A 22394-nucleotide genomic window follows, 5' to 3' on the forward strand; every position below is an offset into this window, starting at 1 on the left:
TCCACTTCATCCACACATTTTCCCTGACCCCATCCAAACAACTTGAACACTTTCTTCTCTCTGAGCCACCTGGATCTCACAGTAAGGACACTTACTGCCAATAACAGAAATGTGGGGCAAACCTAACCACAGTGAATGCTCCTCAACTACGGACTGTGCTGGGTTTGATAGTGTCCATCCAGAACCTCAGAGTAGGACTTTAGTTAGAAATAGGGTTTTCCAGATATCATCAGTTAAGATGAGATCATAGAGGACTCAGGTGAGTCCTATTCCAGTGACTGGTGTCTTCATAAGGAGAGAAACACAGATGCACAGAGGGGAGACTACATGAAAAAGTAGAGGCAGAGTTTCGTTGCCACAAGCAAACAAAGCCAAGGATTGCCAACAACCATCAGAAGCTAGAAAAGGCAAGAATGGATTCTTTCCTACAGCCTTTGGAGAGAGCATGGCCCTGTCAATAACCTCCAGAACTATGAGAGAATAAATTTCTGTTGTTTTAAGCCACCCAGGTTTTGATTATTTGTTATAGCAGCTCTAGGAAACTAATACATAGACCACATCTTATACCTGTATTTCTTCAGATTTCACAGAGTTTGGGGTTTATTGCTGATAATCAATAATCAATGTTTGTTGACTAACAGGAAGGCCCTTATGATGATTGTAAGAGTCAGGGAAGCTGGCCTGTGTGGCTATAACTGAGAGCTGGTCTTTTAGTGGAAACAATGGACCACCTCAAGATTGTTGCAAAGAACGAGAGTCCTGCTAGTGATTTCCCAGTGTCAAGGATAGATTCAAGTCCAAGGGGTAGAGAAGAGCAGGGGTTTTTATGGATTTCTTACTAGGAGAGAGGGGTTAGTATATCAAATATATTTTCTATTCAAAATCTCTTGAATAGAGAGATTTCTCTTACCTATATACTGTTTATTTAATTATTTTCTTAAATGGGAGCTATAGGATTAATTTTTTTAATGTTTATTTATTTTAGAGAGAGAAAGAGAGACAGAGCATAAGTGGGGGAGGGGTAGAGAGAGGGGGGGACACAGAATCTGAAGCAGGCTCCAGGCTCTGAGCTGTCAGCACAGAGCCTGACCGGATTCAAACCCATGAACTGTGAGATCATGACCTGAGCTGAAGTCAGATGCTTAACCAACTGAGCCACCCAGGTGCCCGGGAGCTATAGAATTATGAGTAGAGGCAAAGATTCTCTTTAAGATAATTTTGCTCAGAGCCCTTGATATGCTAATATGATCATTAACTTCCACAAACATGTATAGTTTTCAAATTTCCCACATTTATTTGATCATGGATTACTTTGGGTTAGAGAGTAATATTTTGAGTTATAGATTTTGGGAAACTCACCTAATTAATACCTTGCCTTGAGATTCTTTGGATGGAAAGTAACAGAAAAAAAATGATTCAGTGTGGCTTAAATAATAAGAATTATTACTCATATAAGTTCTTCATTAAGTGTCTGCAGGGATAGTTAGTTCAGTGGATGAGAATTGTCATCAGGCCCCATGAACTTTTGTCTCTCCCTTTTGCCTTTCTCAGCAAAGGTTGTGTGGTTCCCTTCCTGACTACAGTAGTACCAGCCATCATCACACCATATATGCCAACATCCTCTGGAAAAATCAAATACTATTTTCCCTCATGTGTCACTTTTAGTCAGAGAGGCAAATATTTCCCAGAAGACCCCTGTCCAATTCCTGTTACATCTCATTGGTCAAAATTGTGTCACACTTCCATGCTTAATCCAACCACTGGCAAGGGGAATTGGGCCACCATGATTGGCTTAAATCACTCATGATCATGATTCATTCTCTAGGACTGGGAAGGGAGCCCCTCAGAATGAATGATTCACACTCCCATGACAGTGCAGAAGAGGATAAAACATAACCATGGTTATGTTAGTGTGGTAGAACTGTTGTTGGGCCCCACAACAGCCATCCACCCCTTCTTCCATACCAACAGAACCACCATTTTGTGCAGAACAGTGATGTGCTCAATCTCCACCATTTGAATCATGATTAGCTAAGCCATTGTTAGTGATCCCATTCATTTTTGCCTAATACTGGCTTTCTCATACTTATACTATAGGTGGTATAGGACATGTTTCTGGTCAACAAGATATGAGTGAACATCTTGTGGATATATTTAATATATCTATATATCTATAGGTATCTATATATCTATCAATCTATCTACACACAGAGAGAGCCTGAAACAGAGACAAAGAGGGAATTACCTTAAGCCACTTCTTCTACCTACCCCAGCCCCCACTCCTCCTTTCTGTCTGTGAACATGGCTATGTTGTCAGGAGTTGTGGTAGCCTTCTTATGGCCCTGAGATAACCAGCACAAGAGCCAAATACCAACACATTGAGAATGACTGGACAGGAGATTGAAAGAGCTGGGTTTGTTGATGTCATCAATGAGCCACAGAATCCACCATGCATGTTCATCCTCTGAAGACTCTTTATATAACACCTATTCACATCAGGCTAAATATCCCAGAATACAGAAAACAAGACTCCAGAACAACCGAATCCTAGAGTGAAGATACTGTTACAGAATCCCCTCATCCCCACCCATCCAGAAAAAAAAGGGAGGGAGGGGAGAAATATTGGTTTGGGGAATAGTATGTCAAAGGCAGCCAGAAAAGTACCTACAGCGCAAGGTTTTCCTAGAGCTTCTGCTCACTCTGCACCATTTGGAAGTGCATGAGGGAGGCAGTCTCAGAGATTCCCCATGTTGTATGGAGGGGCACACAGAATTGGGAGGAGTGCTTCTCTGCTGTGAAGAAAGGAGTTGGAGCCTCAGGGAGATAATGGATGGGGTAAAGAGGCGAATGTTTCTCTTAGTGATCCCCATGATACTCATTTTAACCAGATTTTGTCTGCACAAATCTATGAAGTGAAAAGATGTGGCCCAACCAGGATCATCGGCACTGGTTCTGTATCACCCACCTACCTGACCTCCAGGGTGGTCCTGGCAGCAAACCATTCTTTGGGGTACCTCCCTTCACTCCCTTTTCCTAAACTCCCTCCAAATCTCCTACCCCTTTGTGACCACAGTTCAGTAAAGTACGGGCAAAGCACAGAACTTCAAAAGTATGCTTGGAAAGGAGAACTGAAAATGTCAGTAATGAAATGACAGGCGCTGGCAGGGCAGGCACATGCTTCGCGCTGTACCAGTAGCAAAGAGGAACGTAGCGAGCACACAGGATCAGCCTGCTTGCTTTACTCAGGTTCTGACCATACCTGCATTCTAACCAGTTATACACAAACAACACATTATGCCTCATTGTGCACTTTCATCCTGTGTCATGAAAGTTTAAAATACTTTCATTTATTTGTGTATTACATTATTCCAAGAAATACACATATGATTCATGGCTTCTGAAATTTTTAAATCTGAATCCAGGTCAAATGAAGGAGGAGGAGGAGGAGAAGGAGGAGTCGTCAGAAATGGAAGATGAAAACAAGAAAAATAAACAAGTTCTCTAACTAGAGTTCTCCCTCAGATTTCCTCATTCCACACCCTTCCCTATTCAGGCAGGGAACAGAGAAGTGAGTCTTACGCCAGCATGAAAATCCATATTTCTACAATTCTTTTCCAGTGTTTTTCTCAAGGGACTCATTGTTCTAATTTCAACACCAATCTGTCAAAGTGAAAGGTGGGAGAATTTTAATCATAAATTATTTGCATGGAAGTACATCAAGAATTTGCCACAAAAATACATATTACTTAAAATACATAAAATATTGTTTCTCACACTTTCTAGTTCTTTGATTGCATATCAGCAATATCTCTTAGGCTCATAACAGACCCATGGACTTAAGAAGGTTTCTCAAGCAACCATGTCATCCTGCACTGGGCTTTTCAACTAGGAAATAAACAAGACTGACAAATATTCAGCCAAAAATACCATCTAGAATCACAGTTTTTCTGATAAAGGTTTTCTGATAAAGGTTGTTTTCTAACAATGGTTTTCTCATAAAGTTTCTGTTTTATGTAATCACTGAAGATCTTGTGGGTACAGATCAGTTCCCCCACATCCTCAAAGAAGGGTGCAGGCACGGGGAGGTGGGAAGGAAGTTCCCCAGTTCTAAGGCTTCAGGCACTTCATCTACCTCTGCCTTGCAGAACTCCCTTCCCGACTTCCTGCTTCTCACTGATTTTCTATCCTGCATTCTTCAGCCATTGAGCTCCATCTCCACTCAGTTCCTAGAAATGGAAATTTCAGTTTGGACTGAACTTCAGATCCTTATCTGGATAGGCTTTTGGAGCTCCCTTGACTCTACTTCAGGTGACTAGAGAGGCAATCCCACCTACCCAATGCCCCCACCTCCCACGGTCCTGCTAGCCTAGGTCAAGCTCCTTGAACCTAGAAGGGAATCAAAAATTAGCAAAAATGAGTTCCGTCAGCTCTTCCTTGAAAGGTAAGCAAAAGGAAACAAATGGAGACTGAACATAAATTTTGCTTTGATATATGATCACCAGATCTAATTTGGAAAAATCCTATGTTTTACCTGGAAATATCACTGTCCTAGGAGTTAAAGACCTCTAAATAGCCTGATCAAACTAGCTTAATCTTCTAAAGTCTATGATCAAAAGATTTGGATAATTCAGTCCCTGAAGTCCCTTTGAGATCTAAAATTCCACAGTTGGATAAAATGAGCAGATCAGAAAGCACAGGTGTATAAATTTCCTAGTAATAAACGTTCCTGAAACAACACAAGAAGCTAGGGGAGCCTTTGAGGAAGCATCAAGCAAGCAAAACTCGGGATAGCTAAGTTCTCTTCTATTTTTCCATTTCTCTTGAAAAGAAGGCAACAAAGATTTGGCTTTACACAGGCTGATTAACAACCCAGGAGAAAATCAAAGGTACTTATTTACAGGATTCCTAACCCCAGCCATTTCCCCAGTTCAGTGAATGTTAAATCATGATGAGGAAGGTAGATTTGCAGTATTCTGATTTTTTTAAAGTTCCAGAGGCTTTGGTTCAAAAAGAACATATTACCAATTTGCATCCCATTTGGAATGTCTAAATCTTAAGTTTTAAAAGGCCCAAACTTAAAGTATGTACAATAAAATAAACAGCAATCCCCTGGGCTCTACTCAAATACAGCACAGAATACATATTTTGTCTTGACTTAATCACATTCTCAGTAGGAAAAGAAGTACAACAAACATACAAATGTCTGGATTTATCCTGCTAAAGTAAGGAGGACATCCAGAAAATAAGACTTGTCCTTGACAAATTCTATCTTCCATTCCCCTGACTTACACATCAAATTTCTGCTTCTCTCCAACTAGTTCTCATTTCCCAGAAGTCTTATTCTTAGCTGACTGTCAGCTAGTCTCTACAGATAATGGCTTTTAGCTGATATTGGTTTAAGGTGTTTCTTTTCCCAGTTGTATTTGCATATATAAGTGAAAGCTTTAAAATCATCAGCCTTAGGTCTCAGGAACTAATTATAATATGGTGGGGAGAGTAGAATGGAATTTAGGAAAGTGTTTTAGTGAAAAATTCTCAATTGACCCACTCCTCCAGTCAAAGCCCAAGGGAGAATTACAAGGAAATATCAAGACACAAGCCAGAAACTGTCACCTGCTGGACTTTCAGATTTGTTTTAGTTGCAAGTGACAAAAACACAGTTCAAATCAACTTGAGTAAATATGGGACTTCACTGGCTCATGGTATCCAAGAAAGAACAGTCAGACATGGGAAGAGCAGAGATACTGCCGAATCTCTGAAATTACCAGAATTGGGGAATCAGGTGCACACTGGATTTTCCTCTGTTCCTCACTCTTACCTCTCTGCCTATCTACTATATCCTCTCCCCTTGCAGAATGATTTCCTTCAGATGAGAGGATACATGACCTCTGAGCATTGCTAAGTTTTACATCTTACAGATTTAACTCCTAGAAAGAGACTGCCCTCAAGCTCTCTCTGGACACCAGTCCACCCAAGGAAAAGACTCATTAGCCCTGTCTGAATCAGCTTTGGACCATCATCTGGGTCCAGAGGGAGGGCTGCTGGGATTGGTCCACTTTCCGTGGTGGATTTGTCAGGTAGGGCCTGGGAACAGAGACGTGAAGGGATACTCGGGTGTTTATTCCTATATTAACTATAAGGATGGAAGGAAGGGGGGCATTTTGTAGTAAAGGGATCCAGGCAGACACTCCCACATGCCAGATGTCCTCTACAGCTGGCACAACACAGTGCTGCTCAAAGCCCCAGTGTCTCACACTGGCAAAAAGTTCCTTCTATACGGAACACCACATGGTTTTAGCTCACTGGGGGCTATAAAGAACATAGCCTCCTTAGGTTAAACTGTTGTAATAGAGAGGCAGAAGCAAGATAATATCCAAAGGACACCCAAACAGGAGAAAGGGATTTGATAGATACTATACATTATACCAATATCTACTTGTCCACACTTACCAATCTCTGGGAATTCCCAGAAATAATTGAGGGTGGGATCAGTGGGTACTTTGCTGGAGACTGGAGTTTCTGCAATAGTAGTTAGATGCTAGGGTTAGCAAAATAGGAATTAAAGCTGTTAGTGTAGAACATAGGGGATGGGGCTAAGAGCCGGGGCTTTGGAGGTACACTGCCTGGGTTCAAATTCTTGCTCCATCGCTGCCCAACTGTGGGATCTTGGGAAAGTGGCTAGTGACTCTGTGCCTCAGGTTTCTCATCTGCAAAATGGGAATGATAATAGTACATAACTCAAATGGTTGTTTTAAGGATTAGATTAATTTATGTGAAAGCACTTTAAAATTTTATTTCCCCAAAGGATATAGACAAAGACCTTTTGGAAACTAAAATATCTCCAAATCCAAAGAATAAGTCTCCAGTAGTAAAATTACAGAAATGAATAGAACATTTCAGGGCAGAGAGTTATGACTAATACCTCAGTCCCCACTATACAGACACCTGCTCACCATGATTTTGGGTTCACTGTGCCAGGCGAGAAGCACGTATTTCTCACTCTTATTCTCCTCTTACCAACATCTCTAAGGATCTAATCTCAAGTAGCTTTTTGGATGGCTTAGGAATTCTTAGGCCTAGGCCTTGAAGACAACTCCCTCAAAGTTTGTGCCCCATCTCCACTGATTTTAGTCTCTAAAACCTGAAACTTCAGAGTCCCTAAGAATCATTAGGGAGAGGTGGGGGAGGAAGGGGAAATACGCTGTGAAAGGACCGAGGAATATCTCACAATGGCTCACCGAAGGAGAGAGGAAATAAGAGTGTACATCTGTGCAGCCTGGTGCGGTGGTCCAGGCTATGTCGGAGACAGATGATAACACCCAGATGCCCTCTGGGACGAGGTCAAGGCAAACAGATCCATCCTTTGCCAGCTGCCATGGCTCTGAAGTAATAGGGAGGCAGAAGACTAGCAGGTTAATCCAGGGCACCTAAGATCAAAGAGCAGCACCTCCAGGTCAGCTGTGCTCCTCCTTCCTGGAGTCAGGGAAATGTCAGCTCAGACACGAAATGGAAAAGTGGACTGACTCCTTGGAACTGTTGACTAAAGATAACCATTGATTGTGAGTGCAGTGAGTGTTTTTCTTTCTCTCTCTTAAAAGGAAGTTGCTAAACTTGTTACTGGAAAGAGTCAGATTCCTTAGATTGTTCCATATGCCCAAATCTGACAGTTACACTGGCACACTTTGATTCCCCATTTCAAAAACGTGTGTGGAGACACAACTGAGCGACTTCCATGTCACATCCTGTTCTCTCAATCCAGCTTTTGACATTTGCAGAGTACTCTTCCAAGGGAATAAACTAAGCGCAGATAGAACTCAGTCTTTTCCCTTTAAGCCATCTCTTCCTTTAACATATTCTTCATCAAAGATGCACTAGAAAACACTGTCTAGTGCGTAGAGAAGGTGTAATTTTTCAGTTTCTCACTGAGACGCAGGTTGGCAAATAGGTTAATTTTAACTTCACAGATTGCAAGGTGTGTGAATAGAACAGCTATATCAAGAACAAAATAGAGCTGAGAAGAAGAGCTGCTCTGAACCACCAAGCTATTTCATCCCTAAGGTCAGAAAGGGCATTGAGGGCTAGTGCGTTAACCACTAAAACAGCACCAGGTTGAGGAATTTCAACAATATGTGCCCCTTTGCTTCTTATCAGGAATAGAGACGGGTGTGGCACGTGAAGGGAAGAAAGGGGTGTCCAAATTTTTCCTGGATAGTAATTGTAACTAACACTGATTAAGTGCTTGCTGCATGCCAGGCACCAGACTAGGAATGTAATAAATACACAGGATCTCATTTACTCCTTACCACAGCTCTATGAGAAAGGGACGACTTCAGTCTCCTTTTGCAGATGGGGGAGCTAGGACTCGGAGAAATTAAATCATTGCTTGAAATCACATTGCTGACATGCGGTGACGGTGAGATTTGCACCAACGTCTGTCTGGGTTCAGAGCCCACACCCCATTTCTTTATCCTGGCTTGTGCCATGAGCCCAGTGATAAGAAAAGATCATTTGCTGTCAATCCTCAGTTGCCTGGGGCCTCTTACACAGTTTATGGATTACCCAGCCTTACCATTGTCTTCACAGCACCCATTTGTTAGACCCTCTGTTAGAGGAACAAGCCCATAGGGGCCGAGGGCAGGGGAAAGAGGAAACACCAAGTGATTGATTTCACGCACCTGGTACCAAACCCAAGGAGGAAGTCATTAAAACCAATGGGTACAGTGAGATTTAGGGATTATCTGCATGTTTCAGTTATCACAGTATTCACTGTTCTTCATAAGCCTGCACAATCAAGTTGGCTCCAAAGCAGTTTTGTTTGCTTTGCCCTTTTACCCACCTAATCAGCCTAGGCAAAGACTTCACCTCTGATTTTAGGCGAGCAAAGTCATTCTATTTGGAACTTAACTGGCTCTGCGAGTCAGACAGCAGCAAGGGCCCGCCCTTAGATCAAATACAATTTAAGGCCAGTAATGAACAAGGTCATTAAGTTATTTTAAGGTCTCTTACTCCCATTGCCTATCCAACCAGGGTGTGTTTATTCATTTTCAAATGCCAGAAAAGTCCAAAGGAGGGTATTATGTTCATCTTGATAATGAATGGATCTTAGAGGGTGTAGCTGCAGTACACGTGAGTTAGGTTCACAGTTATGTCATTCCCTGGGTAGAGACCCTCATCTCAATGACAGAAAGTACACACACGCACACACGTACACACACAAATACATACTCAAACATTTTCAGTGATAATGTATTAAGTAAAGCTTTGTTAAACACTCTGTTAAAAAACTGAGTATGAGCCTTAGGATATTAAAAGACTGCCTTGGGGAATGAAGGCAGAATGCTGTTCCTGTTTGATCTGGGGACACAACACACAGAGCTGGGGCTGCATGGAGTATGAAGTTCTGTAACTTTGTATGTTAAATAAACATTTCCCTTGGATGAAGTCACAGTTATCTGAATGCTTTGGAAAGAGAGCTCCGTTTTAAATCTTTTTGACAAAATCCATCTCTTGAATGAAATACATCTATTCCTACAGGTCCCAACAGCCACTGATTGATACACAGACACTGGCAGAGACGACCAGCTCCTCACTAACACCCATGTTCTCTATTTCTTCCTGGGTGCTCCAACATACTGTATTTCTCACCCTCCTCTGCAGTTAGATATGGCCATGTAGTCAGTGAAATGTGGGCAGAGGTGATGCGTGCCCATCTCCCAGCCTGGCCCCCGAGAACCTTCCATGCATGCTCCTCTATGCCCTTTTCCCTACCAGCTGTGCACTTGGAAGCCACATGTCAAAGATGGCACAGCCTCCATTGGCCCAGGCCCCTACATGGCTTCATGAAAGAGGGGCACCCTTCTGACCTGCTCACTTACCCAGTGTCATCATATGAATAAGAAATGTACTTCCATGTCTTAGTCATTACATGTTTTGGTGTCTGTTCTTACGGCAGTCAGTCTATCCTACCTAATACGGACACATTTTTCAGGCAAAAATAAGCTCCAAATGTGTTAAAATCATTTCAGTTTTGACTGACCTCCTGGGTATTACTCAGCAGAAGCATTAACCACCTATAGATAAGTTCCCTTATTTACCTAGAAGCCCATCTACATAGATTAGCTTGACTGCAAATCAACATCTACAAATCAGAACACCCGCCCTTGAGAGTTTTCACTTAAGACTCATTTTGAAACAACTGTTGGTTTTCTTTCAGGGAACCTTGACACATGCAAAGTACCCTCCTTAATTCACAGGCCAAGAGTTTCTAATGATGCCTCCCTTTCAGCCTATCTGGAAAATGAACACCTATGTCTTTGAAGTGGCCCCCAGGACCCTCACAAGTGAATTTCTGTGATGCTATATAGTAATTGTTTGAGTAAGATTTTTTTATTTACAGAAATTGTGCATCAATACCCATCTCAACTGAAGACATAAAAAGATATTCGGTGTTTTGAACAATGCAAGGACCAAGTCGAAAACAATGTGCATATAACCAATGTAAGGTAGATGCTGTTTCTTCAACATTCCATGCAATTACTCTGAAGTATATTTTAAATGGTTTAAAAAATTTTTTTTCAAATAATTTTTAAAATCTGCATAAATAGCATGCTTAAATTATCTGTTAAAGTATGCAAATTACTTTTTTTACGTACTAGAATATCCCCCCTCTTCCTCATTCCTCCCTCCCCATTACTGAAAAACAAGTCTTTTGAGGAAGCTACTTGATTTCTTAGTTTCTGACCTCACAGATTCCTAGAACAGAAAATCAGAACAGGGACCTGAACAGAGGCCAGTCCTAGAAATTAGGGAGGGAGATTAGGAGGAAGATAGAAGAGAAGATATAAGGGGAAGGAAAGATGATCTTAGCTTAAAAACAAGGGGAAGCAAGTGCCATGCTCAACAACCAGGGATCATGGGGTTGGAAGGAGCAGCTGACGGTGTCCCACAGTTAGCTGTGCAGTGACTGAAGGGAGAAAGAGTCAGTGAACAAGCCCCTCATAGGCTGCTTGAAGCAGTTCAATACTGAGACCAGAAGAGTAAGGTTTTGTTGAAGTGTGAATTCTAAATTCCCTTACTTTTTATTTTTTTAGAGTACATTTACTTTTTATTTTTTAGAATATGTTTACTTTAATTTTTCTTAATTTTTTATTTAGAAAGAGAGAGCAGTCACAAGCAGGGACTCAGGCACAGGGAGAGAGAGAGAGAGAGAAAGAATCTTAAGCAGGCTCCGTGCTCAGCACAGAGCCAGATGCAAGGCTCAATATCACGACCCTGGGATCACAGCCTGGGCCGAAATCAAGAGTCAGATTCTCAACGAACTGAGCCATCCAGGCACCCCAAGAGTACATCTACTTTAAATGCTCAAATCACATTAGTATTTCCTACAAACGAAGTTCTCAGCCTCCTTGCCCAAACCCTGCAAAGTACTCCCCCGACATTTTTGGTGGAGCCTCCAAAGAGTGAGTCCTATGTGCTTAAAAGCAACTGTCCACTAGTCACCAATTGATGTCTTCTATGGTTCATGTCCGCTACCCTCCTTGAAGAAGCCTCTTGATTGCCACTGGTAACACAGCTCTTAAGAGATCACCAAATAGCTCCGGGGTGGGAGGCTGGGGGCACTGATGGCTCTAGTAAAATGAAAAAGCCAAAACTTGGGGCTGGATATCCATCTGCCTTCTCATCCAAATGCAGTCCATGTTAATCACTGGCCAAATTAAGTAACCATTTGGTGATATGTTCTCTCCACACTTCAGTTCTTCCTCTGTTTCCTCTGATCTTGACTTCTTTATAAACATGTCTTGAAGGCAAAAGGAATCTGATCTCAAAATGGATTCCTGTTTTGGTTTTTGAGGTCTGCCAGTAATTTGTACCATCTAAGGACATCAGAAGCAGCTATTTTGACCATAACCAGATGGCTGCAGCTTCCCAAATTATCTGTATCTTCAGTGTAACATTTTTTCCCATTTGTTTTATGGAACTTTTTGTGAGTCTATTGGTATCTTTTATTTCAGCAATGAAAATTCCCCCAAGGAACATCTTTTCAGCCTCCCTCTCAGCTTTTTCCTAATAGTTGTAAATTGTGAAGCTAAAATATGAATTGAATAATCTGTTCAACTTTATAATGCTGCAAAGAAACATTCATAACTTCCCGGTAGGCCATGCAAATTTATATAGAAAAATTAGTCTGTATCCAAGGCTTAATGTCTCAATCATCACCCTCTAGCTCCTCCAAAAACTGGACTCAACTCAAAAAAAAAAAAAAAAAAAGAAAGAAAATTTGAAAAAATAATATAAACTTTGTGTGCATAAAGTTTTATATATTATGTAAGAGATGTGTGCATGTGCATGTGCGTGTGCGTGTGTGCATGTGTATGTGTAAAACTTTAGGGAAATAAGGTCTAATGGGAAATAAGCCAAAAGTCTAAATTTCAACCAAAGTTGGGAAGATGAAAAGAAGACCCTAAACTCTGGTAATTGGATTTTATTTGGAGTTATTAATAAGAATGAGTTTGACTAGGAAAGGATTCAAATGGAAGCAATGGAAAAGCTGTAATGACCATCACTGAACTGAAACTATGGGATTGTGCAATCTCTCTCTCTCTCTCTCCTTCTTTCTTAGAGATATGCTCCTCTTTATAAAGGCAGCAAGCTTGATCCCCATCTTTTCCTCACACGGGGCAAGGTTGGGAGATGAGGACTGAGAAGTCCATGCAAGACCAACGGAACTATCTTTTGTACACATTCCAGTCCTTCAACCACACCTTTGTGCAGGCTGGTGTTACTCTGGCAGCACAGTGATAAATAATGCCCTTTTCAACATAGTCTGCCCTGGTAAAGCCTTCAGCTGTCAGTTAAGGAGGGAACTGGCTCCTCAGGGAAGAAAAGGGAAGATGGCTGTGAAGTCGGGTGGAGAACTGTGGCTGCAGGATGTTATGCACAAGCAGAGAGGGTTGGAGTGTCAGTCTGCATTTTTCTGCACCTGATTTACATTTCCTATAGTAGTCCTTACATATGTGGGGAAAGGTCACCAACTTGGATTAAGAGACTGATCTGAGGAGTGGCTCAAAGTCATTCCTTTAACCTTTCTGTACCCTCGTTTTTTCCTAACCACAAATTAAGAACAATTCCTTATGATTTTTCCAGGGCAACGATGAGAGTTTGAGATGCTAATGTGCTTGCCATTTGATTGTGCTGAGGTTAAAAGAAAAAACTAAACTAAACTCTTTGTGTTTTAACCTGATACAAGTTGGTTATGTCACAAGGTCTGTGGCAGACCTGGGCCACTCTCCAGGGGAGATGTTCTCCAAGTCTCCAGGCAACATCTCTGATGCTTAGTTAGATCCTGGACTCTACCATCTCTACACAAGTCTCCCTCCATGATGGGGTGGCAGGAGAAAAGAGACTGGAGAGATTTGTGGCATCACCACTGACAACCTGTTGGCCAGAATTTGTCGTATGACCTCTCCCAATGCGAGGGGGAGGCAAGGAAGATACAGTTTTCCCATGTACACAAAAGAATTCAGTGAGAACTGAAAGTCTCTTCTGCCGAGTTATGTAAGGATATACATGGATTATACATAAAACGTATAAAATATCTTAGAAACCATAGACAACAGTGCGGTGAATTATCAATAAGCTCCTAAGTACCCAGGAAACAGAACCTTTGTGCCCAAGACTCAGCCATACGCTAGGACTGCTGAAGATAATTCTTATAGTTCCCTCTCTCAAGGAGCTTTCACTCTTGTTGGAGAGACAAGATATGCTTCAAAGAAATGCAGCTAAACAATGTGGAAATAGTTCTGTTTTAGGAGTCAGAATACTTAGATTCTACTACCAACTCTGTCACTTACTAATTGCATCACCTTGGACAAGTACCTTAATCATTCTCGGGTTCCTCATCTGAAAACTGCACATAAGAACATCTACTGCATCTATCATACAGGGGTGTGGTGAGGACCAGTTGAGATAACCAATGTGCCTGAGACCTGTTAATGATGTGTTTGTTCTCCACATACAAGTTATGACTAACACAAAGTATAACAATACAAAGTATAACAATACTAAGTATAACAATAGTACTTGAACTTGATCCATTTATTGAGCACCTCTTCTTTTATAGACTTTACATAGGATTTCTCTTCTTGGAGTTTGGCTGTGGATTTAAACAGTAAGAGAGAAAGGAAAGAAGCTCAATTCCATGCGTGGCAAGTGGTTTGAAACAGATGGAGGGGCTGGATTTGTGAATAAGGCCTGGTGTTAAAGGCAAAAAGAGACGAAAAGTTTCTAGAGATTTGTGGTTGTGCAACAATGTGAATATATTTAACACTCCTGAATTGTACACCTAAAAATGCTTATGATGGCAAATTTTGTGTTATGTGTATTTTACCACAACTGAAAATTTAAAAACAAAAACAAACAAGACAAAACAAAAAGGCGAAAAGCAAGTAGATGTGAATAGCACAAATGGTTTCTGAGAACCTGAGTAGTTGTAGGGAAACGGCCCATTGATGAAGAAATATTAAAGGCAGGCTGACAAAAGTGGCCTAGATCCAAGTGTTAGTAGGAAATCATGATAGGTTCTTGAATAGGAAAGTGACATGACAAAAATATTGTTTAACAAGATTAATTGGGCACAATATTCATGAATGTTTATATCTAGAGAGAGGCTGGGAGTATGGGCCACATGTGATGGTTTGTTGAATCTAGGGGAACATATCTAGAGCCTAAGCGAGGGCATGGAGAGGAAGAAAATTCAGCTGTGAAGACAAAAACCAACATATTGTGCCACCCGATTAGATGAGGAGGATAATGGGAAGAGGAGAGTCAAATGGCCCTAAGTTTGAATGTGGAAGGAAGCAAAAATGACTTTGTACCTTCTACATGCCATCGTATAAGGAGAGCCACCTTAAATACTTGGTATAACAGAAAATTTGTGATTACTTGATAATACAATGAGAGCTATAGACAAAATGCTCATTTTAATCTATTTGAAGAAGTCACATGAGTGCTTTCTCTTGCAGAATTAAACTGAGGCTTGAGAAGTATATGTCATACCTCTGTCCCATCCCCCTTGATGGCCATCTCCCCATTACCTCTGAACAACTCCATGGTCCTCAGCATAACACTCAAGGCCTCAGATAGTCTGACCATACCGTACTCTTTTGAACCTTTAACTCACTAACCTTTAACTCACTAACTCATACGCCCTTATGCTTCCCCGCACGAGATTGCTTAAGGCCTCTGCAAGCAGGCCATGTAGTCTCTTACCTCCATGCCTTTGCTTCTTCAGCTCCCTCTGTATGACATGCTCTTTCCTTCTTCTTTGTGACGGAATTTGCTATGCTCTGCTCTATGCCCCAGTATAACTTTGTTCTTCCAGCATGTAATTTGATTTATTCAAGTTGGGATTAAGACTAACTGAATACACATCCTTCTGTCTCTAGGCTGACAACTTCATCCAGATTTGTCTGGCACCATTCCATTTTAAAACTGACAGAACCATGTCCCAGGAAATTCATCAGTCTCAGGCAAACTATGATGTCTGGTCACCCCACACTTTCTTTGTTGCATCACAAACCAAAGGAAAGAGATCATCTGCGCTATTGCTATAAGCATCTTATTTGTATTGTTTCAGTCATCACAGCCACCAAAGATGTTATCATTCCCTTTTACAGGTGAGGAGATGGAGGCTCAGAGAAGGTAAGTAGCATGTTTGAGAAATGGCAATGCAGGACTCCAACCCAAGACGTCTGATTTTTTAGCCCATCCAGTGGAGAGTCAGATACCAAAAGGGGTGGAGCAGGAGGCTGACAAATGTTTCCCCATGTTTGTCCCTTATCCAAACCCTGCTTCTCTTAATAGAGAACTATTGATTCTACATTCCAGAGATGACAATGACTAGTTAATAAGTGCTCAATAAATGTTCATTGAATTGAGGTTAACTGATTGATAGGTACCTAATGTGAAGAATAAGAGAAATAGATAAATAATAAGAGAGTCATGAAAAAGGAAATGTTAACTAATTTTCAACAGTACACAAGAGAAAGAGGGCTAGCAATGGGCTACTAGTTAGACCTTAAGGTAAAATATATCCAGTCTGATTGCTCTCTCAAGCCTCACCTCCTTTCAATCAGATGGAAACCAGGCCCTCTTTCAACATTTTCACAGAACATTTCCAAGTATTACTTCTCATTATTCTTATATCATTCCATTTGCATTTTAAACATACAGTGCTTAAAGGCTGGAAAACAATGAAACATGCAAATAAGGAAGCTGAAAGTGTTCTTTGAAAAGTTAAGTGATGAAAAGTAATGGCATTCAAATTCTTTAAATGCAATACATTATCTCTTAAATCCACTTTTCTGTTCCTTTCCTACCTTCCCCCTGCTTTTGTTAGTCTCTGCTTTGAAAAAAAAATAGAATTTCACAATAGTTTTTTTGTAGGGAAAAGTAACTTTTAGAGCTTGAATTATTTGTTTTTAATCTTATAAACATAATGCTCTTTTGGAGAAAAAATTTAACCTGGATTGAAAATTTTATGACAATTCTCCATCATTGTTATTTTAAATGGATTATTAAATTAATCTGGATGCATTTAATATTGAATATTCTTGAAATTTGGGCTACCGTGGGGGGCAACGCCAAAGTTAGTGACCTAAACTCAATTAAGGGGTGTTTTTAACCAATTGGATCATCACATGGTCGTTCAGCACTTCACTGTGAGAAGCTACGTTCTATAATTTCTGTTTTTACACAAAGTAAGCTTTTAAACTATTCTCTCTCACAATCTGCAAGCTCTTAGAGAAAAAGAAACCATTTCTACTTTATTAACCTGCTTTTTAAAGTGCCCAGAATAGCCCTCTTCATGGATCAATTGAGAGCAAATGTGTCTTCACGATGACAATAGGGACAATGGCCACAGATTTATTCTTTAAGGACACTGGAATGGTCAGCAAAGCATTGTGTATCTATTTTTAAATGAATTTAAGAGAAGTTGAAAGATCTCTGCGCTCAGAGAATGCCCCAACTACCTCACTGTAAGCCCTGGGCTCCTTCCCTTCACTCTCACAGCTGAGCCCTGGCCAGACTCTTTCCAGATCTGGTTCTGTTTCTTCTGCCCTTTAGTAGATAATCTTGGATAGCATCAGCCCTCAAGCAACGTGTCATCAGTGTAAGAAAATTATGTATCTCGGTTCAGAAATTTGTTAAGACAGGTCTTGCATGAACCAGGAGGTAGATGAAGCTTATCTTTAGCTTAACCTTCCGGGTTTTACAACCTCCTTATTCTCCCCCTCCAGTCAGTTTCTCCCCCTCCAGGCCATCTTTCTCAACACCCTAAGGTGCTTCTCCTATTCTTACCTTCACAAGCTACTTTTCTCAGATTTTTACCTTCTCTGGGGATATTTGTAATTTAAATATAAAAAGTCCCCCCCCCACCCCTACACACACACACACACACACACACACACACAGACAAATGGAAGCAAGTTTGGTATTTTTTTAAATTTGTGAAACAAGTGTACACTTATTTCATAAAATAAAGGAAATTAAAAGAAGAAAATAAAAGGCACCCATCGTCCCACCATCGAGAGATGGAATATATCCTTCTAGATTACTTTCTAAATTCTCATGCGTGTACCAATGAATGAGACCATGAACATATTCTATATTGTAATCTATTTTTCCCCCTGTACTCTTGAATTAATAAGGGCACTCAAAGCTCTTTTTTAAAGTGCCTTAATAGGGGTGCCTGGGTGGCTCACAGTTGGCTCACTTGATTTCACCTCAGGTTGTGATCTCATGGTTCATGAGTTCAAGCCCCACTTGGGGCTCCATGTTGACAGTGCAGAGCCTGCTTGGGATTTCCTCTCTCTCTCTCTCTCTCTCTCTCTCTCTCTCTGTCCTTCCCCTGCTTGTGTGCTATCTCTGTTTCTCTCAAAATAAATAAATACAATTTTAAAAAAATAAAGTTCCTTAATAAATGCTAGCAGAATCTGAATCTAACATTTTGTATTTTCCTGGTAGAAAAAGATGTGCTGCACTTTCTCTCACCCCAGCACCACCACCACCACCATTTGGTCAGAATGATATAGAGAAATAAATCACAATTTCCTCTACAAATAGGATTCAGAACAATCCACCAAAAGGGACAGGTCTCACCCCCACCTACTTCTGGGCTCTCCAAAGAGAGACTCCAGGCCTCACTCTTCCTCTTGGTCCTCCTCAGTACTCTGAACAGAGACATTTTTTCACTCATGGGGTACGCCCTTTCAGGTTGAACATTCATGTGTTGCAACTCTGGGAACCTATTTTTCTCTTAATTGCTTTGATTATTTCCTCCCCATTCACATTCCCTGTTCTTTTTCTCAGAAGATGTTGGATCTCCAGGTTTTGTCTCTTATCTCATGCATTTTCATATACTCCATTTCTTTGTATTACTGTTTCACATTCCAGGAGATTTCCTCTACCTCATTTTCCAGCTCTTGAACTAAAGTCTTTTTATATAGGCAATAATATTTTTATTCTTTAAGAGCTCTTACTACTCTGATTGCTCTTATTTTATGTAATATTTTCTTGACTATGAGTGTTTTTTTTTTAAGTTTTATTCTGTTTCCTAAATGATCTTGGTTTCCTTCAGGTTTAGTTTTTTTGTCTGTTTATCTTGGTCCTTCTTTCTCATGGTGCTAGATTTCTCTGTGTTCCTTGGCTGTCCAGTCACACTTAATTTTTTTTTGTATGTTTATTCATTTTTGAAAGACAGAGAGAGACAGAGTACAAGCATGGGTGGGGCAGAGACACGGGGGGGGGGGAGGGGACACAGAACCTGATGCAGGCTCCAGGCTCGGAGCTGTCAGCACAGAGCCCCATGAACCGCGAGATCATGACCTGAGCCAAAGTCGGATGCCCAACCAACTGAGCCACCCAGGTCCCCTGTCCGGTCACACTTAAGAAAAAAGGATGAAAGGGCTGCTAAGGGTTCTTTTGCTGCTGCAGCACAAACCAATCTACTTGGGAGATTGGAAGTCTCTGAGTAGGAAACCTAACAGAGAGCTATGTGCACATGGGTAAAACAAACATTCAGGCTTCATTTAGGGAGTGAGGGGAAAAGTCAACTCTTAGGCTGCAGACCCTATCCTCACCCACCCCCAAATAAAGAAGGGCACCAGTACCCATATCAAAAGACTTCACTTGCCTCCAAGGTTAATTCAATTATTTGAGAGGTGAAGTCTCAAAATATTTTCCCAGAAATAAATGACTCTAGTTTTCTGAGAGACAGGTACCTCGCTAGTACAGGTGCACAGTCTCTTACCCACAATTCTGAAATCCAAAGATCTCTAAAAATCAAATGTCTTTTCCTAAGTTTGGGGCTGACTCATTAGGTAGCAAATCTGACCTGAACAGACTGCAGCTACATATGGTCTTTATTTATCTACTTAAGTGTAGAAATATTAAAGAGTTTGGTTATGAGGCTCTGTTCCAAACCTACATGAAACAGATATTCCTCTAAGACCCCATTCTTTCAAAGAATTTCTCAAAACAAAAGATTGTTTGGTCAAAGGGTAAACTGAATAAAAAACTAATTTATTCTTTTAAATAGTCCTAACTTCATAGCAATTTTGTTGTTGGAGGTTTTTATGGATTGTGGTTTGGTTTTGTTTTTGTTTTTTTCACTTATACCTATGAAATTTCAGAAGAGAAAATAGTCTTAGGACTCAATTTTAGCCAAGGTACCCCATTTATACATAAATGGTAACGTTATTGGTGATCCATTCATTCATTTGTTTTATCACTTGGAGTTGATCCTACATTGAGTTTTCTTGTTCTCTCCCTGATATCTTTTTATGCCTGGATTAGTTTTTTAAAGACCTATTCCTCCTGACACATGTGTAATGGTGAAGCAAATTAACTTAAAATCTATAGTGAAAGACCATGATGAAAAAATGTGAGAAGGAAATATTCATTTAAAAATGATTCCTCACCCAGAGCCATTGGTATCGGACACACATAATTTACCAGTTATCTCAGCTGGGTGGAATCATTTTCCAGGTATATGTGGGGTCATAAGGTGGAAATCAGATTAGCCTCCCTCTTAATAGAGCCCAAAGCTATTAATAATAAATCCTAGAGACATAGTTTAATTAAAAAAAAGCTAGAAACTATTGTCAGACAGAAATCACCTAATAAAAAAGTAATTTATAATGCACGCCCTAATTAATAATTTACCTCCTAGGGTAAAAAAATTATCAAAAGTAATTACAATTAAAACACACTATTTCTTTTTTAAGGATAATAGGATAACACTAAGAAGCTAGGAAAATCTTGAGCAACAAATTCAACTGCTGCTATCACCACTTTCTGTCAAAAATTATAATTAATTTTTAATGCCTTTTTTAAAATACAGAGGCTCCTTTCCCTCAGCTCACAGCCCATTAAACTGGTAATTGTAACTTTACGAATGGTAAAAACTTCTAAACATTGTCTAGTGTATTTCTAAGAAAGATATCCTCTAATTTAAAAGAATTTGGGAAACAACAACCAAATGCTTAAGGCTTGGATGAGAGATTAAAATTGGCTTCAATTAGGCCACATTGAGTTACTGACCTAGAACCAAGTTCTGATTAAACAAGAGACTTCAAGGAAGAAAATTAAATACAAATAGCCTCCCCCAAGCTATAAACATTATAAGAACAGGAACTCTGTAGATATTTTTCATTTTCATATCTTCAGCCTCTCACATAGTGCTGTGTGAAATTTTTACACTTAAAAATTGTATGTTGCTTGAATAAGCAAAAGAATAAAGAATTACAATATACACATATACCAAATCATTATATTGCACACCTAAACAAATACAATATCATGTCAATTATAGCTCAAAAACCACAAAAAAATACTTTCTCCCATAAACAATTTTGCCCAATTAAAAAAGTAATAATTACAGAAAAAATATTTGAATAAAAATGGTTGGGCAGGGTACTCCAACAAACTGCCCGTATCTTCCTTAAGGAACAAAGTATGTACTTTCCCCAGCTGGGAGCAAGTGCTGCTGGCTGATAACTCTCAGGGGTCAACCCCCTTCCGGGCTTACATCAGCTGAAGAATGCCACCTCACCCCAAGTCACACCCTATTCCCCCAGGTGGCCCATATCCAATGATAGATCTTTGTGGGTATGAAAGGCCCAGACACTACCCCCAAATTCTGAAAAGGTATCCTAGCTTCAAAACTACCCATAGGGCTGTCTGAAGACTCTGTTGAAATTCCATCATAGCTCAGTTTCTTTCCTCTGCCCAATTCTGCCCCCTTCCAGTCCCTTCAAAAGGTATTGATCTCAAGAGCGCTCTCTCATGCATGTTATATGCTAATCTCCATTTTAGATACTACTTCCCAGGGGACCCAAACTGTGACAAGATGAGAAAATTAAAGATTTCGAAAAATAATCAGTTGTTAAGCACAATTCCTTGAACCCCTCCTCCATTACCTAACTTACAAGTAAATTTAGTGAGCCAGTAAAGAAGGGCTGAAGAAGGAATGTTTCAGTTGAAACAGACAAGAATCACCATGGACAGATCATCAGCAATGCCACCTTATTGGAAGCCAGTCTCTCAAAACAAATGTAAACCTCATTTTGTTGGCTTGATGTCTGGGAGTAGTGATGCCCCAAAGGAGTACAGCCTGCTCATTAATAACATGGAATTAGGTATCCAACTGACCCGGATTTGAATCCTTTCTCCACAATTTACTGGCTGAGTGACCTCAGGCAAGTTACTTAACTTTTCTAAGCCTCATAATGAAGATAAGGATACACAAGTTGTGAAATGCTTAACAATGAATGCTTAACAATGCTTACCTGGCACATAGTAAGCACTCACTACATTGTAACATTCTTACTACTTTCTAAATATTACTAAGGAGGCAGAGAGATAATGTCCTTCCATTGCCAATCTCCCAACCTGAAAACTACATGACTATTATTATTGCCAAGGAGAAGAATAATCCTCTGCACCTTGGTTATCCGCATTCAGGTATGAAAACACTTAATGCTTATTCACCAGAACATAGGGGAAGAGGTGTGGGTAGACCTCAAACCTGTCTGCTTCTTCTTTTTTTTTTTTATTTTTTTTTTCAACGTTTATTTATTTTGGGGACAGAGAGAGACAGAGCATGAACGGGGGAGGGGCAGAGAGAGAGGGAGACACAGAATCGGAAACAGGCTCCAGGCTCCGAGCCATCAGCCCAGAGCCTGACGCGGGGCTCGAACTCACGGACTGCGAGATCGTGACCTGGTTGAAGTTGGACGCTTAACCGACTGCGCCACCCAGGCGCCCCGAACCTGTCTGCTTCTTAAAAGATGGGTGGTGGACAGAATATTACCTATTTGGGGGCATACTATAAA

At 40.5% G+C, this 22394-nt stretch overlaps 1 long non-coding RNA gene across 5 annotated transcripts in view; it reads right to left on the reverse strand.

Moving 5' to 3' along the window:
- The window catches only part of LOC109502683, a 200189-nt gene extending 183615 nt beyond the window's left edge, over window positions 1-16574 (reverse strand). For 2 of the 5 annotated variants that reach the window (XR_006583194.1, XR_006583193.1), the window contains exon 1: window positions 15268-16571. This is a non-coding gene — a long non-coding RNA (uncharacterized LOC109502683). Of the gene's footprint in view, window positions 1-6450; window positions 6708-15267 lie in introns of all 5 variants that reach the window. The other 3 variants (XR_002744798.2, XR_006583195.1, XR_002744797.2) reach the window with 3 other exon arrangements.
- Window positions 16575-22394: the final 5820 nt, after the last annotated feature.

This window comes from Felis catus, chromosome C1 (genome assembly GCF_018350175.1).
Source record: "Felis catus isolate Fca126 chromosome C1, F.catus_Fca126_mat1.0, whole genome shotgun sequence".
NCBI lineage: Eukaryota > Metazoa > Chordata > Mammalia > Carnivora > Felidae > Felis > Felis catus.